General features: G+C 46.7%; 1 protein-coding gene across 5 annotated transcripts in view; it reads right to left on the bottom strand.

Annotated features, from left to right (window-relative positions):
• osbpl7 (oxysterol binding protein-like 7) overlaps positions 1–15650 on the bottom strand; it is a 99964-nt gene extending 84314 nt beyond the window's left edge. The window contains exon 1 of one of the 5 annotated variants that reach the window (XM_078224117.1): positions 15172–15650. The gene's annotated coding sequence lies outside the window, so the exon portion shown is untranslated. Of the gene's footprint in view, positions 1–2794; positions 2833–15072; positions 15101–15171 lie in introns of those variants that run through there. The other 4 variants (XM_078224121.1, XM_078224119.1, XM_078224120.1 and 1 more) reach the window with 4 other exon arrangements.
• Between the last annotated feature and the right edge of the window lie 4273 nt (positions 15651–19923).

Raw genomic sequence — 19923 nt, 5'->3', positions numbered from 1 at the left:
CTGTGTCGGAGAGTCTGTGCAGACTCAGTGGGCCAAATGGCCCCCTTCTGCACTGTATGGATTCTGCAATTCTATAAGTCGATTAAGTTGATCTTTCTCTACACCCTAGCTATGACTGTAACACTACATTCTGCACCCTCTCCTTTCCTTCTCTATGGACACTATGCCTTGTCTGTATAGCGCACAAGAAACAATACTTTTCACTGTGTACTAATATATGTGACAATAATAACTCAAATCAAAATAGATTATTCTCATCAGGCACTTCTTGTTTTGTAAAATACAAAGAAGGAAGACATGGGAACTCATTCAATCTGCAACGACTTACCCTTGAAGATAAAGCTGGAGCAACAACCAAGGTGAGCAGCAGACACCGACCAGAAACTTGAAAAAACAGCCAGGGGCCGGTCTCTTCGACTGCTTACTTAAACGTTACAGTGGGGAGGCTGTCTGCAGCACGGACAGCAGAGCTACAACAATGCTCTGAATCCCAAGGTAATACGATAGAAGCTCGAGATTAACCATTGATGCCAATGATATGTTTCCATCTGCGCTCCAATTTACCGCCGTGCCTTTTTAGGTGGGATTGATGCCGAGTTAAACTTTACCTGGCTGATATCTCCTCCCCTTGATACAGCGCGGCATCACGAGCCTGCGCATTAGCTAACTCTCAGATGGACACTTGAGCTGATTCAGTATTTGTCTAAGTTACGCCTGTATCCTGGGATTTGCAGGGGGAGGGAAGTAAAAAAGAGAGGTGGGCGGCACTGTGGCACAGTGGTTAGCACTGCTGCCTCACAGCGCCAGGGACCCGGGTTCGATTCCCGGCTTGGGTCACTGTCTGCGCAGGAGCCTGTACGTTCTCCCCGTGTCTGTGTGGGTTTCCTCCAGGTGCTCCGATTTCCTCCCACAGTCCAAAAGACGTGCAGGTTAGGTGCATTGGCTGTGCTAAATTCTCCCTCAGTGTACCCGAACAGGCGCCGGAGCGTGGCAACTAGAGGATTTTCACAGTAACTTCATTGCAGTGTTAATGTAAGCCTACCTGTGACACAAATAAATAAACTTTTAACCTTATAAGGAGAAGAGAGGGAGAGCAAAGAAGGAGGTGGAAGAGAGTGCTTGAACAAGGCATCAAACCACTACCAGCTTAGTAAACAAAGTCTCTGATAAGAAACATTAGTCTTGGAATGCAATCATCAGTTCTGGAATTTCAAACATCCCATTACAAAAAAAAAAGATCAACCAGGAACGCAGGTTTTGTTCGAGTCAGGAGGCAAAGAATTGAAATACAAAAAATGTTATTGAAGGCTTAATTTTAAACTTCAATTTCCTTGGTTCCATCCCAGTCTGCGCTAAATAAAATAAACCACCATGTTGTAAGAGATAGTGGACTTAGGCAAATTAAGCAGGCGGAGTAAATGGCGGTGTAGGACTGCTACACAATGGGAAGGTTGACAAGCAGAACTGCAACAGAAGAGCAACTCCATCACAGATATATCACCCTATCCAACACCTTGCACAGATCAGTGGCTAACAGACAGTACGCAAGTCAAGTGCAAGTGAATTATAATTCCCCCGCCAGTCACGTAGCTCAGATAAAGCAAGCGCTTAATCAGCTCTTGCTTACCCTGCAAAAGCATGAGCACAACGACTAAGGTTACATTCTCCGTTTCCTCACACTTCTGAATTTTAAATGATTCAGCATATTTCAAATATCACCAATTGAAAATTTTCATCCCAATACTTTCAATCTCTTCAAGGCCCTGCCTCTACTTCCTGCAAGTTCCTCCAGCGCTGGGCCCTGCCGTCCCAGCCCATCTAGCCGCAGCCTCTGGTGAATTGCAATCCCACCGTCTGAGACTCCTCGAGCCCCACTCTCTGGGTAAATCTCCAGAAACCTCATCCCCTCCTCAAGATCTTCCATAGAAACCCCTTCTTGACTGAGGTCTCTTTAAAGTCTCCTTCCAATTCATAGGATCCCTAAAGTGCAGAAGGAAGCCACTTGGCCCATCAAGTCTGCAACAACAATCCTACCCAGCCCCCATCTCCAGAACCCTACATATTTACCCCGCTAATCCCTCTAACCTACACATCCCAGGACACTAAGGGGCAATTCTGCACGGCCAATGCACCTAACCTACACATCTTTGGACACGAAGGGGCAATTTAGCATGGCCAATGCACCTAACCCGCACATCTTTGGACTGTGGGAGGAAACTGGAGCACCCGGAGGAAACCCACGTAGACACGGGGAGAATGTGCAAATTCCACACAGACAGTGACCCAAGCCAGGAATCGAACCCAGGTCCCTGGAGCTGTGAGGCAGCAATGCTAACCAGTGTGCCACCGTGCCACCTGTCCAATACTTGGCTTGGCACCGGTTTCTCTCACTTTTTAAAAACAAAAGTGCCTCAGGATTGCTCTGGAAGTTGCATCCCACACGAGAAACTAACTTCGCTGCAGCCAAACTCAATCCCATCTTTAATCAGGCAAGGAAATTATCAAAATCACAGAATCATTCGGCATAGAAGGAGGCCATTCGGCCCATTGTGCCTGTGCCAACTTTTGGAAAGTTCTTTCCAACTAATCGCAACCCATTTCACTTTTTATTCTTTGAAGGGTGTGGGAGTCATTGACAAGGTCATCGCTAACTGCTCGAGACATCAGTGGTGAGCTGACTTCTTGAAGCGTTTCAGTTCATCTGGTGCGGTTGCACCCACAGTGCTTTCCCCAAAGCCCTGCAAAACTAAAAGCATTTATCCTCTTGTCTTTTGGTAATTACTACTGAACCTACCTCAACCTTCTTTCAGGTAGTGCATTCCAGATCATAATAAGTCTCTCCTCACTGCCACTCTTGTTCTTTTGGCAATGACCTTAAACCTGTGTTCTCTAGTTACACACCCTCCTGCAAGTGGAAACAGTTTCATAATCCGGTCATTCTTTTGACTGGGATTTAAGTGTTACTCTAATCTTCAAAGGGTGAACTGGTGATGGTGGTGGGAGGAGGGAGAGAGAGAGAGAGAGAACTAGGTCAACATGTTAATTAAAAGCAAATTACTGCGGATGCTGGAATCTGGAACCAAAAGAAAAAATGCGAGAAAAGCTCAGCAGGTCTGGTAGCATCTGTAAGGAGAGAAAAGAGCTGACGTTTCGAGTCCAGGTGACCCTTTGTCAAAGCTAAAAGCCACAGAAAGTGGGAGATATTTATGCTGCAGGGTGAGGGAATGAAAGATGAGTCATAGCCACAAAAACCAGGGGGAAAGGCTGCTAATGGCAGCCCATAGAGAAAATAGAAGGTGCGATTGGCCAAACGGCAGAGAAACTGAAATCAGAGGGTAAGCTGTGACAGAAGAAGAAGTGGGGGAGGGGGGAGATGGGTGGGAGAGAGAAAAAAGTTAAATGTTTATTTATTAGTCACAAGTAGTCTTACATTAACACTGCAATGAAGTTACTGTGAAAATCCCCTAGTTGCCACACTCCAGCGCCTGTTCGGGTACACCGAGGGAGAATTTAGCACGGCCAATGCACCTAACCAACATATCTTTGGACTGTGGGAGGAAACCGGAGCACCCAGAAGAAACCCACGCAGACACGGGGAGAACGTGAAAACTCCACACAGACAGTGGCCCAAGCCGGGAATCGAACCCAGGTCCCCGTGAGGCAGCAATGCTAACCACTGTGTCACCATGCCATCCCAGGAGGGACATGTTAGTAACAGTCCTAGCGCAATCTAACATGGTGCAAGTGAAGACAAGTTCCATTCATACATCTGTGCTCACTGACCTAGTTTAGCTTCCCATCTGGCAATGACTTGATTTCAAAATTCTCTTCTTTTGTTTACAAGTTCCTCCATGACTTTGGCCCTTAGTCAGCTCAGTGACTGGCTTACTGTTCCTCCTGCAGCCTTGTGGTACAAGTCACTGAACTGGCTCAAATCCCACCGTAAGAGTTTTAATAACATCAGGTTAAAGTCCAACAGCCTGTTGGACTTTAACCCGGTGTTGTTAAAACTCTTACTGTGTTTACCCCAGTCCAACGCCGGCATCTCCACATCAAATCCCACCACCGTAGATGATACCCTGTCTGCTATAGGACAGTTTAAGCTGAAAAATTTCTTCCTCCAGCCTTAAAATGTTCCAAGATCTCTGCACTGCTCCAATGTCAGCCTCTTGCATATCCTCAATTTTCATCCTCTCCCACTGATGGTCATGCCTTCAGTTGCCTAGGTCTTAAGCGCTGAAGTTCCCTCCCTAAGCCTTTCCCTCCTCTTTTAAGACAATCCTTAAAATCTACTTCATATGTACCCCTAACAAATTTTTGACCGTACGCCCTTCCTTATTTGACTGGATTTCAAATTTTATTCGATATTTTTTATTCATTCATGGGACACGGGTGTCGCTGGCTAGCCAGCATCTATTTCCTATTACACGCCCATGAAACACCTCAGGACATTTTACGACACTGAGTGCTCTATGTAAATGCATGTTGTTGCACTGAGCTCCTGTCGCTACAGGGAGCTCCCAGTGCAAGATTAGATCTGCATTCAGATCACTGCCAGTTACATGCTGCAGCAAGTAGTTCACTCCCTCTCTGTCCCAATTTCTGACGGCAGATGGTGCAAGGGATGTTACAGGTTCAGCAGAACTGGGCTTTGAGGGAATTACTGCAACAGATGTTCTCCGCTGTGTACAAGTGTACAAAAAAATCAATTAACAAGCAAGGGACAAAGGTTGTTCAGTTCTACTCATAGCTACCACCCCCGCCCCACCCACCCAAAATCACTGCCAAACCCTCATCTTCATGGAAGGATACAAATGAAGTACAGATCACTCACAGGAATCCAGTAGAACCCGATTTATCAAGTCTTAAACCTGGTGTGTCCTTTGGTATGAGGGCATGGAACGTTGGGGAAAACAGGTGCCAAAAAACTGATCTTAGCTGCACACAAAGTGTGGCTGCTTCTCTGACACTGGCATGATCATCTGCGCAAAGAGACTGAGGGAGCGAGAGAGACACAGAGTGTGTGGGTGGGAAGGCTTGCATTTATATAGTGCCTTTCATTACCTCACGCGTCCCAAAGGGCTTAGGCTTTCATGTGTCAAGTGATCCAGGAGGCAGATAAAGCATGTGTTTAAGTCTGTTTCCATAGCCTGCTTTTTCCTGGAACAGGATCACAAAATCCGGGCAGTGCAGAAGGAGGCCATTCAGCCCATCACGTCTGCACCGGCTTTCTGAATGAGCATCTTGCCCAGGCCCTCCCCTCCACCTACCCCCGTAACCCTGTGTATTTAGCATGGTCAATCCACCTAACCTACAGATCTTTGGAGTGTGGGAGGAAACCTACACACCCGGAGGAAACACACGCAGACACGGAGAGATCATAGAAATCATAGAAACCCTACAGCACAGAAAGAGGCCATTCGGCCCATCGAGTCTGCACCGACCACAATCCCACCCAGGCCCTACCCCCATATCCACCCACTAATCCCTCTAACCTACGCATCTTAGGACACTAAGGGCAATTTTTAGCAAGGCCAATCAACCTAACCTGCACATCTTTGGACTGTGGGAGGAAACCGGAGCACCCGGAGGAAACCCACGCAGACACGAGGAGAACGTGCAAACTCCACACAGACAGTGACCCAAGCCGGGAATCGAACCCAGGTCCCTGGAGCTGTGAAGCAGCAGTGCTAACCACTGCTACCGTGCCGCTAACATGCAAACTCCACACAGTCAGTCACCCAAGGCCAGAATTGAATGCGGGTCACTAGCGCTGTGAGGCAGCAGTGCTAATCGCTGTGCCACCCTGGGCACATATCATTCATTAGCCTGTCACCTGAGGCTACAACTTTAGGGCCGTTATTCCACATCAAGCATGGCCGACCAGGAGACCATCCTGCTGTTGCCACCTGACATTGGTTTAATCAAAAGGATTTACAAACATAGCCATGTTATGAATGCACCTTCTGTGGCCATCAAGTTCTGGAGTGGGACTTGAACCCGGAGTTCCGGACTGAGAGATGGGAACACTAACCCACTGCGCCACAAAACTTCTCGTACCCAAAGTATTTTACAGCCAATGAACTACTTTCGAAGCATTGCCACTGTTGTAACATGGGAAACACGGCTGTCATATTGTCCACACCAACATCGATACGATAACAGTCAGACAATCTATTTGCAGTATTGGTTAGAGTGTAAATCCTGAACACCAGGGAGAACTTCCTTATCTTCTTTGAAATAATCATAGAATCCCACAGTGCAGAAGGAGGCCATTCGGCCCATCAGGTCTGCACTGACCACGAGCCCACCCAGGCCCTACCCCCATGCATTTACCCTGGCTAGTCCCCAACACTAAGGGGCAATTTAGCATGGCCAATCCACCTAACCCTCACATCTTGGAGTGTGGGTGAAAACCGGAGCACCCGGAGGAAACCCACGCAGACACAGGGAGAACATGCAAACTCCACACACAGACAGTCCATCAGGTATGCTCTGATGCTAATGTTATGAGATGTTTTACACCCACCAGATAGTGGAGGTGGTGCCTCGGTTTAACATCACATCTGAAAGGCGGCACCACCAACACCCCTTCAGTAGGCGGGGGGGGGGGGGGGTGACAACCTGGATTACATGGGCAAGACTGCCTCATTGGGCCCCAAATCCCATTCCGGATTTTTTTTTTTGCGAGTAGATATTTACTGTAAACTCTGCTGCAGAATGTAGGCTGCACAACAAATCTCTAGAGTTTAACCAACCCACAAGAACAAGCCTTTTATTGGGAAATAATTATAGACTTATCTAGGACACTGACCCACAGCTCAACTTCAGACAGGCACAGAGCTGATCTGAAACAAAAATGCCACAAAGAATTTCTGTTGGTGATGGGACCAAAGACTCAAGAACAGCTCCTTCCCTGCTGCCAACAGACTTTTGAATGGACCTACCTCGCATCAAGCTGATCTTTCTCTACACCCCAGCTATGACTGTAACACTACATTCTGCATTCTCTTGTTTCCTTCTCTATGTACGGTATGCTTTGTGCACCAGAAACAATACTTTTCACTGTACACTAATACATGTGACAATCTTATAATAAATCAAAGGGGGATTATCTATCAGAATCATTTTAAAACAAATTAGCCTTTTATTTGGTTCAAATAAATTAAGTGATGAGTTCAGGAGCCTCCTGCAATCCAGAACTAGGTTGTTTGGGGGCTTCCATTTTGCAAAACAAGCCCGGTGAAGCAGCACAACCGCTTAAAGCAAGAAATAGCCTTCCAGCAACAAGCTCTCATAAGTAATTAACCCCTTCCTGAGACAATGCTTCACAGACTTAGCTGGACCTGCAGCAAACACAACATATTCTTTACAGTAGCAGCAGTTAGCATGATTTTGACCGGGCCCTTTGGTTTAAAAACTCAAGTGAAAAAAAAAGTTCCTCCAACAGTTCAGCATCACCCCCGCCCCCAATCCCCCACCTCTCTCCCCCACCCTCCCCAAATCCCCCGCCTCTCTTCCCCCCCCCCCCCAAATCCCCCATCTCCTCTCCCCCATCTCCCCTCCCCCCCCCAAATCCCCCATCTCCCCTCCCCCCCCAAATCCTGACACAGAATGCTGGCTTAGATTATGTGCTCAGATTTCTGTGGTAGGCAATTAAACCCATAAACTTCGGACTCAAAGTTTAAAGTGTATTTATTAGTGTCACAAAAAGGCTTACATTAACACTGCAATGAAGTTACTGTGAAAATCCCCTAGTCGACACACTCCAGCCCTATTCGGGTCCACTGAGGGAGAATTCAGCATGGACAATGCACCCTAACCAGCACGTCTTTCAGACAGAGAAGAAACCGGAGCATTCAGGGGAAACCCACGCAGACACGGGGAGAACACGAAGACTCCACACAGACAGTGACCCAAGTCAGGAATCGAACCCGGGTCCCTGGCGCTGAGAGGTAGCAGCGCTAGCCACTGTGCTGCCCTACTTAAAATGAGAGACTGTCACCCATTTAACCAGGACCTGAATTTATTGAAGCCTTAAGTTTCATTTTAAAATTGGCTGTGGCTGCTTGACACTGGAACCAGTTCTCGCTCATGGTTCAGCGAATGAAGGTGGTGTGTGGGTAACAATGGATGGCCTTTAGCAAAGCCAGACCTCAGCACAAGCCCCACAGCCCAAGGGAACAAAACAAAACACACAAATGACCGAGTGGGTGGTTCCGGAAAAAGTCAAAGCAATATTTCCAGCACAGGAAAAAACATCATCCTGATTAAAGAGCTCCACCTGCCTCACACCTCAATCAGTCCTTGTGTACCAGAATGTCTCGTTCAGGCCACACACACACACCTCAGTTTACAAAAGCACTGAGTAAATAAAGTTCTAAATGCCACATCAGCTTAATGCGGCCTTCGATCCAGTAAGTGAGAGTGACTTACTGCCTGTGTAAAATCCTGAAGCGATTGGCAATTAGACATTGCATGCAATGGGCAATTAAGGAATGATATACAGTTTACACACACACACACCTGCCAGGGAGCTGAGACATGCAGTGATGATCTTTGATTCCTAACAAAATTCCTCACATCTGCACTCTCATTTCAATCCAGAGGCACATTGGAAAATAGTTTCAGCATTACTAAAAACAACTCTTGCGTTTCTCTCCCCCACCTGCAATCTTTCTCCAGGATGGTCACTATCACCAGGTGAAGAAAGACCAGATTCTGCTGCCAAGGCTCATTCACATTCGGGTAAGCGTTCTCCAAGGCGGCCTTCGCGACACACGACAGCGCAGAGTCGCTGAGCAGAAACTGATAGCCAAGTTCCGCACACACAAGGACGGCCTCAACCGGGATATTGGGTTTATGTCACACTATTTGTAACTCCCACAGTTGCGTGGACCTGCAGAGTTTCACTGGCTGTCTTGTCTGGAGACAATACACATCTTTTTAGCCTGTCTTGATGCTCTCTCCACTCCCATTGTTTTGTTTCTTAAAGACTGGATTAGTTGTAAGTATTCGCATTCCAACCATTATTCATGTAAATTGAGTCTGTGTCTTTATAAGTTCTGTTTGTGAACAGAATTCCCACTCACCTGAAGAAGGGGCTCAGAGCCTCGAAAGCTTGTGTGGCTTTTGCTACCAAATAAACCTGTTGGACTTTAACCTGGTGTTGTTAAACTTCTTACTGTGTTTACCCCAGTCCAACACCGGCATCTCCACATCATTCACATTCCCCAGTGATAACCCTCCCACATTAAAGGGATGGTTCCTGACCTCGGATGCGACAGCCTGTGTTGATTGCTGACAGCCTATTGGGATTATCTACCCCCCTACCCTACCCCACCCCCCCTCCACAAATCATTTACATTATTCATGCAAGAACCTATTCAACAATGCAGGCTTCATAATTACCGTTCCATATTCACGCACACGTACATTCCACAACAAGGAGTCAACAAGTAAAATCCAGCAGCAGGGGTACAATTTGGTTCATCCCCGCCCCCAGCAGCATTGCAAGACCCTTTCCACCATCTCATCCAATGTCAGCACATTAACTACTGATGGAGAATGGAATTGGGATCTGTCTCCTTGCAGGCTTCGGAAGTGAGCTTATGATAAAAAGGCTGCTCTCTCACACCATCAAGTCAAAGTTCCATCTCTTGTCAATAGTCACTTTTTAATACTCCAAAATACTGCACCACAAAAGAAAAATTCTGGCATTAAATAATTCTTAAGAGACAGATTTCTGGATTAGATTCAAACCCGGCTTTCAACAGTAAAAGTTTAGTATCTAGTTCACTACCAACCCGTACTATAAGCACATGGTAAGAAATATACATTACGTCTCCATATAAATTCAGAACATAGAATCTACCTGGGAAGCTATGTAAATATGCTATTCAATAATTGCCTTCAGCAAGGCCCTTAAAACACTTCACGGAGAAAACATGTACAGTGCCACCCAGGAATGTTAAAAACTGCAATGGAAATCTGAGGGAGTGGTGGTGGGGGAGATTATCACATAGCCGGCGCTGTGTGTAGGCGAAAAATATTTTTTAGCTACTATTTCATCCTTAAACTGTGGATGGCACAGCGGTTAGCACTGCTGCCTCACAGCGCCAGGGACCTGCGTTCGATTCCCGGCTTGGGTCACTGTCTGTGCGGAGTTTGCACGTTCTCCCCGTATCTGTGTGGGTTTCCTCCGGATGCTCCAGTTTCCTCCCATAGTCCTAAAGACGTGCTGGTCAGGTGCATTGGCCGTGCTAAATTCTCCCTCAGTGTACCCTAACAGGCGCCTGCTGGAGTGTGGCGACTAGGGGGATTTCCACAGTAACTTCATTGCGGTGTTAATGTCAGCCTACTCGTGACATTAATAAATAAACTTAACACAAACTTCAACTGCACGCTATGACAGAACCTGTTATTAGGAGAGAAAATGCAGAGATTGTCCCATTTACTGATCTTTCTTTCAAAGTCCTTGATCAATCAGTGAATGCGATTAGATCATTTGAAGAATCAGCTTCATGGATTAATGAGTTCTCTTGTTTGAAACTGAACAGGTTGGAGGATTTACACCTGGATGTGCTTTATGGCTTAGCAAATTAACAGAAAAGTGCTGCCGAGAACAGTTCTTTCTGGTCAAAAGGCCACGTCACACCGCTATGCTTTTTAAACTAAACATCAAAGTTAATAATTTGGGGTCTGCATGAATCTGTGTCAGGGAAGATTCACCTTAAAACACAAACTCCTCTCTTAACAGTTTATGTTTTACGTATGCACATATGAATTAGGAGCCAGAATAGTCCATTCGGCCCCTCGAGCTTGATCTGCCATTCAATAAGGTAATGGCTTGACCTGATTAATACCTCAACCCCACATTTCTGCCGACCCCAGGTAGCCTTTCACTCCCTCCTTGTTAATCAAGAAGCTATCTCGCTCTGTCTGAAAAACATTCAAAGACTCTGCTTTCACTGCCTTTCGAGGAAGAGTGTTCCAGAGACTCACAGGGTCTCCGTCTTAAATAAACAACCCCTTATTTCTAAACAGTGACCCTCTAGTTATAGATTCTCCGACAAGAGGAAACATCCTCTCCACATCCGCCCTATCAATAGCCCTCAGGAGCAGGTTTCGATTAAGTCACCTCTTACTCTTTCAAACTCTAGTGCATACAAACCTAACCTCTCCAACCTTTCCTCACAAGACAACCTGCCCATTCCTGGTACTAGTCTGGTTGCCAAATGAACAGAAGAGTACAGCCTCCATCCATTGACTCCGTCTACACTTCCCGCTGCCTTGGAAAAACAGCCAACATAAATGTACTTGGAGTACTGCGCGCAGTTCTGGTCACCTCATTACAGGAAAGATGTTGAAGCCATTGAAAGGGTGCAGAGGAGATTTACAAGGATGTTGCCTGGATTGGGGGGCATGCCTTATGAGGATAGGTTGAGGGAGCTTGGTCTCTTCTCCCTGGAGAGACGAAGGATGAGAGGTGACCTGATAGAGGTTTACAAGATGTTGAGAGGTCTGGATAGGGTAGACTCTCAGAGGCTATTTCCAAGGGCTGAAATGGTTGCTACGAGAGGACACAGGTTTAAGGTGCTGGGGGGTAGGTACAGAGGAGATGTCAGGGGTAAGTTTTTCACTCAGAGGGTGGTGGGTGAGTGGAATCGGCTGACGTCGGTGGTGGTGGAGGCAAACTCGTTGGGGTCTTTTAAGAGACTTCTGGATGAGTACATGGGATTTAATGGGATTGAGGGCTATAGATAGGCCTAGAGGTGGGGATGTGATCGGCGCAACTTGTGGGCCGAAGGGCCTGTTTGTGCTGTGGCTTTCTATATGTTCTATAAATCAAGGTCCCCCACGCATCCCGGACATTCTCTCTTCCACCTTCTTCCATCGAGAAAAAAATACACAAATTTGAGATCACGTACCAACCGACTCAAGAACAGCCTTTTCCCTGCTGCCATCAGACTTTTGAATGGACCTATCACACATTAAGCTGATCTTTCTCTTCACCCTATCTGTAACTGCATCGCTACATTCTGCACCCTCTCCTTTCCTCCCCCTCTATCTACTCTATGAATGGCATATTTTTGTCTATATAGTGCATAAGAAACAATACTTCTCACTGTATCCCAATACATGTGACATTAATAAAATCATCTTTCAGGTCAAAAGGCCCGGTTATATTGCTATGCTTTTCAAATGAAAGTTAATAATTTCAGGTCTGTGTGAACCTGTGTCAGGAAAGATTCATCTTAAACACAAACTCTTCTCTTAATGGTTTATGTTTTAAGAGGATTAGTTATGAGCAGACAGCCACTCCCATTGAGGTTAACCATGCTTGCATGCCCTTTCATCACAGGCCTCACAACTTGGTTGCAGAATGGCTCAGGTGGTTTCCTTGAGGAAATGCTAAAAACACAAGTAACTGTCACAAGACATACAACACCTGAAGATTCATAATCATGATTAACTGATAACTACTTGCAGCTTGAAACATCTCCCCTTGCAGTACTGTCACTGTCGTCGCAGCACCCGGGGGAACTATAACAGTCGCTGTTCCCATTCAGTCCTTGCCTAACATAGAAACGCTACAGCGCAGAAGGAGGCCACTTGGCCCATCGAGTCTGCATCGACAACAATCCCACCCAGGCCCTATCCCCTATCCACACATTCACCCCACTAATCCCGCTAACCTACACACCCCGGGACACTAAGGGCAATTTAGCATGGCCAGTACACCTAACCAGCACATCTTTGGACAGGGAGCGCTAACATGACAAGGACTGAACTGATTCAAGTTGGGAACCAACCACCACCTCAACACAACTAGGAAGGGGGAAAAAAAACTGCATCCTTGCTGGTGTCCTCCCAGTCCTGGTAAATATATATTTTTAAATCCTCGGTATGCCCATCACATTTCAACTCAACTGATGGTTCCTCTGTCTTTTGAAACAGGCCCCTGTTCCATTAGGAGCTGGAACCAAGGATATAATTGGATACACTGCACCAGTAGGGCAGGAAGAGTTATTTACATGTAAAAAGCGATTGCATGTCATCCCAAGCTTGGAAACCACCACCCAGCCCCCGCCTTGTGAAGGTTCATACAGAGTGGCGATGCAAAAACTATATTGCCAACCTGTTTGGAGCAGGCTAATAGACAGCCTGACTGCTGCCACAACAGAACAGTGACACAGTGCATCCACTTCGGCAACAATGCCAAAAGCACCACCACATCAGACAGGCCTGATTTCAAAAACGTTAGGGGACATCAGAACTCTGGCGACCATTTTATCCGTCCTCAAAACTTTCAAAACCAATGATCAACTGACTTAAGACCATAAGGAAGAGCAGCAGGAAGGAGTAGGCCATTCGGCCCCTCAAGCCTGCTCTGCTATTCAATAGGATCATGGCTGATCCAACATTCCTCACATCTACTTTTCCCCGTACTGGTCAAAAATCTATCTCAGCCTTAAGTATACACAATGACTCTGCCCATCCCCCAAGCTCTATGTGGCAAGGAGTTCCAAAGTACCAAAGCTTCTCCGAACCCTCAGAAGAAACTTCTCCTCCTCTTAATCCTAAATTGGCCCCTTTATTCTGAGACAATGCCCTCTGGTCCTAGATTCCCCCATGAGGGGAAACATCTTCTCAGCATTGACCCTTAAGAATGCTACATGTTTCAATGAGATCACCTCCCATTATTTAACCTTTCCTCCATACTGGGGATCATCCTAGGTGAACCTTCTCTGATAATATCCTTCCTTAAATAAGGGGACCAAAACTGCTCACAATTCTCCAGATGTGATCTCGCCAGTACTTTGTACCCTTGAAATAAGGGCCAGCATTCCATTAGCCTTTCTGATTACCTGCTGCACCTGAAACTTTTAAAGCTTTGATTCAACCCAAGCACCAGAACACTGAACCCTCCCCCATCAAAGTCTGCCATAGCAGCATCCTGAAGGGCTGCAGTCATGTAACTCCATGTTGTACACATGATGTGTATTTTCTGCTGAACTTGGCATCCGGACTGGACAGCTGCAGACAAACTGGGAACAGTCGTGATAGGAAATAACAAGTGTCTTTTTTAACTCCACAAGCTCATGTGCAAGTCCTGATAAATTAACCAAGTATCAAAACGCACGAGAGCCGAACAAATTCCATTCTTTATCTGATACCCAGTATGGTTCGCAAGAAAGTGATCACGAGTTGGGAACTTGATCATTCCCAGGGCACCCCAGTACAATGCAGCGCCACTGTCCATGGCCCCAAGTCAGATCAGCCAACAGAGCGCAAAACAGGGACAGAATCTGGAACCAGTCTGTAAAGTGTATGTTACCCAAAGGCAGTAACTCTGCCTCCAAGCCCCAAGGGAATTCTTAAGCCATACATCACCTGTAACTGAGCGCACAGTGGACACACTACACCTAATGTTGATCTTGACATAAAGTGTATTTATTAGTGTCACAGGTAGGCTTACATTAACACTGCAATGAAGTTACTGCGAAAATCCCCAAGTCGCCACACTCCAGCGCCTGTTCGGGTACACTGAGGGAGAATTTAGCATGGCCAATGCACCTAACCAGCACGTCTTTCAGACTCTGGGAGGAAACCTGAGCACCCGGAGGAAACCCACGCAGACGGGGGAGGGGGGTCACCTTGCTTCAGAGCTCCCAGGGAATTCTTAATTCATACACCACCTGTAACCCAGGGGGCAGCAAACACACTACATCTAGTGTTGTTCTTGACATATTGGGGGAAAGGGGGAAGAAAGAGAAGAGGGGGGGTCAAGGGAGAGAGAAAGCAGACAGAGGAGGTGGGGGGGAAACAGGTAGAGCAGGAGGTGGATGAACCAGCCTCATCCCACTGTAACACAGCCCGGGATGTAAACTCGACCGCGCAGGCGGAGGGACTGTGGGCACAAACATACATCCCAGTCCTTGACCCACTTTCCTGGGCTCTTAACAGATCATCCTGCGTAAAGCTCATGATTACAAGGTCTCACAATTATAAACGGCACAACAACTCCATCCTCCCTCCAGACACAGCATTCCCAATCCCACATCAAACCCGAGACCGGTGTAGATAAAATGAGCCACTTCTCCCAGGTCTCAGAATTCCTCAGCTGGAACTTAACAAAGGCTGGCACAGTTGGCACTGCTCTCTGACCTTGTCCACCGTACAGACGGAGATGTGAAAGCCCAGAGTCAGAGATGTCCGCCAGCCTGATGAAATATTCTTCACCAAATCTCCCAAATTCACAGCTGCTGCTCCAGATCTTCCTCAGCGGGGGGGGGGGGGGGGATCAGCAGGAATCCTGGAAATTTCTCCCTGGAAAAAAAGGGGAATGGTCGGGATCTTGGCCACCTGCAAGTGGGTCAAGGCTGCAAACTCCTCTCCCAGTGGGTGTCAGTCAGGTGGCTAATTCCAGTCACATCTTCTTCCAAACCTATTCCAATTCCGGCCAAGCCGCGGTTACAGTTCCAACCCGGGACCTTCGACCTTCTCCCTTTTCTCTCCTCGCTCTCTCCGCAATCTTCCCTCCAGCCGGCAAGTTGGTACCTCTTCCGTGTCCGCCCGCTGCCTCCTTCCTCCCTCCCCTCAGCTTCTCCTCCGCCGCCCTCACCTCATCCCGTCAATCAGCGCCCAAGCCCCGCCCACAGGGACAGCAGCCAATAGGGAGAGGAGGCAGAGGCTCAGCCAATGGTGAGCAACCAATGTAGCAACCAATAGAATAATAGTTACAACGTGGCAGCCAATAGAATAATGGCTACAATGTGGCAGCCAATAGAATGATGGCTACAATGTGGCAGCCAATAGAATGATGGCTACAATGTGGCAGCCAATAGAATGATGGCTACAATGTGGCAGCCAATAGAACAAAGAACAACAAAGAACAAAGAACAGTACAGCACAGGAAACAGGCCCTTCGGCCCTCCAAGCCTGTGCTGCTCATTGGTCCAACTAGACCATTCGTTTGTATCCCTCCATTCCCAGAATGCTCATGTGACTATCCAGGTAAGTCTTAAACGATGCCAGCCTCCACCACCCTACTTGGCAGCGCATTCCAGGCCCCCACCACTCTCTGTGTAAAAAAACATCCTCAGGTTAAAGTCCAACAGGTTTATTTGGGAGCAAAAGCCACACAAGCTTTCGGAGCTCCAAGCCCCTTCTTCAGGTGAGTGGAAATTCTGTTCACAAACAGGGCATATAAAGACACAAACTCAATTTACATGAATAATGGTTGGAATGCGAATACTTACAACTAATCAAGTCTTTAAGAAACAAAACAACGTGTTAATCAGTTTCTGCTCAGCTGAAACTGATAGCCAAGCTCCGCACACATGAGGACGGCCTCAACCGGGATATTGGGTTCATGTCACACTATTTGTAACCCCCACAGTTGCCTGGACCTGCAGAGTTTCACTGGCTGTCTTGTTTGGAGACAGTACACATCTTTTTAGCCTGTCTTGACGCTCTCTCCACTCACGTTGTTTTGTTTCTTAAAGACTTGATTAGTTGTAAGTATTCGCATTCCAACCATTATTCATGTAAATTGAGTTTGTGTCTTTATATGCCCTGTTTGTGAACAGAATTCCCACTCACCTGAAGAAGGGGCTTGGAGCTCCGAAAGCTTGTGTGGCTTTTGCTACCAAATAAACCTGTTGGACTTTAACCTGGTGTTGTTAAACTTCTTACTGTGTTTACCCCAGTCCAACGCCGGCATCTCCACATCATAAAAAACATCCCTCTGACATCTGAGTTATACCTCGCCCCTCTCACCTTGAGCCAGTGACCCCCCGTGATTGTCACCTCTGACCTGGGAAAAAGCTTCCCACCGTTCACCCTATCTATACCCCTCACAATCCTGTACACTTCCACTAGGTCTCCCCTCATTCTCCGTTTCTCCAGGGAAAACAAGCCCAGTTTACCCAATCTCTCCTCACAGCCAAGACCCTCCGTACCAGGCAACATCCTGGCAAACCGTCTCTGACAGTTAGAATAATAGTTACAATGTGGCAGCCAATGGGGAACCTTGCTACAGTGTTGCACCAATGGGAGAGCGGTACGCATAGATCATAGCCAATAGTAAACGGAAACATCACTGTGTATCCAATAGGCACAGGTACAATGGAAGGAGGTGGATACATTGGCTGGACTTGGCAAATAGGAACCACTTTGATTAAAGCTGAGGTTCAAACTGACAGATCAAACCAGCCGACAAGTACATACACTGATCAAAGGCTACATTCATGATAAATAATCAAATGCTATTACTGGTCTGCAGCCAAATGCAGTACACCCTCTCCCTTAATGTCAAACTCTCAGCTTCATGGAGTAGTTACAGCACAGAAGGTGACCATCCAGCCCATCGAGCCCATGCTAGCCCTCTAAGAGTAATTTATCTCGTCCCACATCTCCTGAAACTTTTCTATTTTGGTGTCATTCAATTCCTTTTTGAAAACCACGGTTGAATCTGCCTGGGCCACCTGCTAAGGCAGCACATTCCGGAACATAACCACTTGCCACTTAGAAAGGGCTCTCAATCTTACCTTTGATGTGGAGATGCCGGCCTTTGACTGGGGTGGGCACAGTAAGAAGTCTCACAACACCAGGTTAAAGTCCAACAGGTTTATTTGGAATCACGAGCTTTCGGAGCGCTGCTCCCTCATCAGGTGAGTGGAGAGTTGGGTTCACAAACAGAGCATATCTATAGACACAGACTCAAATGCTCAGATGAGGAGGGACGCAACAGACACCTACAGACACTGAAAGACGCCCTCGTAAGAACAGGATATGACTCTTGGATCAATAGTTTCGACGCGCCACAGCGAAAAACCGCATCAACCTCCTCAGAAGACAAACACAGGACACAGCGGACAGAGTACCCTTTGTCGTCCAGTACTTCCCCGGAGCGGAGAAGCTACAACATCTTCTTCGGAGCCTTCAATATGTCATCGATGAAGACGAACATCTTGCCAAGGCCATCCTCAGACCCCCACTACTTGCCTTCAAACAACCGCGCAACCTCAAACAAACCATTGTTCGCAGCAAACTACCTAGCCTTCAAGAGAACAGTGACCACAAAACCACACAACCCTGCAACCTCTGCAAGACATGCCGGATCATCCATGGATGCCATCATTTCACCCGTGAGAACACCATCCAACAGGTACATACTCTTGTGACTCGGCCAACGTTGTCTACCTGATACACTGCAGGAAAGGATGTCCCGGGGCAGGGTACATTGGCGAGACCATGCAAACGCTACGACAACGGATGAATGAACACTGCTCGACAATCACCAGGCAGGAGTGTTCCCTTCCTGTCGGGGAACACTTCAGCAGTCAAGCGCATTCAGCCTCTGATCTTCGGGTAAGCATTCTCCAAGGCAGCCTTCAAGACACACGACAACGCAGAGTTGCTGAGCAGAAACTGATAGTCAAGTTCCGCACACGAGGACGGCCTCAACCGGGATCTTGGGTTCCTGTCACACTACCTGTAACCGCCTCGACTTGCAAAATCTCACTAACTGGCTTGAGACAATTCACACCTCTTTAACCTGTGCTTAACGCTCTCTCCACTCGAATAGTCTGCACCTGTAAAGACTTGATTACCTGTTAAGACTCGCATTCCAACCATAATCTTGTAATTGAGTTTGTGTCTATATATGCCCTGTTTGTGAACCCAACTCTCCACTCACCTGATGAAGGGGCAGTGCTCCGAAAGCTTGTGATTCCAAATAAACCTGTTGGACTTTAACCTGGTGTTGTGAGACTTCTTACTGAATCTTATCTTTGTGGCATTATCAGCACCTTCTATAGTCCTTAACACTGCCATTAACACTTCCCTTGCTTTCTGCCCTAAACATCTTTGTGCAATTTTCTCTAGCTCACACCTCTCATGATTTTGCTCCACCCCCTTCTTAAACAGTGAGAAATCCATCACATTTCTTCCTCTCTTTAGCACTGAAGAAGTCATTTGGACCTAAAACGCTTGCTTGTTTCCCTCTCCACAGATGTTTTAAGTTTATTTATTAGTGTCACAAGTAGGCTTACGTTAACACTGCAATTAAGTTACTGTGAAAATCCCCCAGTCGCCACACTCCAGCGCCTGTTCGGGTACACTGTGGGAGAATTTAGCACGGCCAATGCACCTAACCAGCACGTCTTTCAGACTGTGGAAGGAAACCGGAGCACCCGGAGGAAACCCACGCAGACATGGGAGAACGTGCAGACTCCACACAGACAGTGTAATTTGTAATGTGAGGAAAGATTTAAGATCCAGAGAGTGATGTCTTTCCAGACAGATTCCCCGAGTTGGGAATCGAACCCGGGTCCCTGGCACTGTGAGGCAGCAGTGCTAAACATTGAGCCACCGTGCGCCCATTATTATTTTTTTTAATTGTTTAGTTTATTTAAGATATATAAGGTACTAATGAATAATTAGCCACTGAATCTGGAGTCTGACAGCCAACTTATTACATCGACAATTTTTTTTTTCTCTGTAAGGTTCTTGGACCTGACACCAACTTGATTGCAAATAATCTTTATTATGTTTGACTTGAGTTAACTCAATGTCTTAGCATTGGAAAGGGAACAAAACCTTCACCAATTGTTTTGTTCTCGTTTCTCTACAAATTGTGAAGGCAAGTTTAAGGTTTTTACAGAACTCCAGTCACCCACAACTATCCTTTCAAATAAATTGTTCTTCAATTGCCTAACCGATCTGTTGATTATTGTCATATAGGGAAGACTACTGATCCCTTGTTTAACTTTCCTTTCTGACGAATGATCCCTTCTTCCTGATGAAGCTTTTTGTTTTTACTGTCATCCATATGCTGAATAATTCTGGGAATATGGAATTTGATATTCTATATAAGTATTGTGCAAGTTTACAACCCATTCATAAGTAAAAACC

The sequence above is a fragment of the Mustelus asterias genome, chromosome 11 (genome assembly GCF_964213995.1).
Source record: "Mustelus asterias chromosome 11, sMusAst1.hap1.1, whole genome shotgun sequence".
NCBI lineage: Eukaryota > Metazoa > Chordata > Chondrichthyes > Carcharhiniformes > Triakidae > Mustelus > Mustelus asterias.
This window is presented reverse-complemented; position numbering and strand designations above follow the sequence as displayed.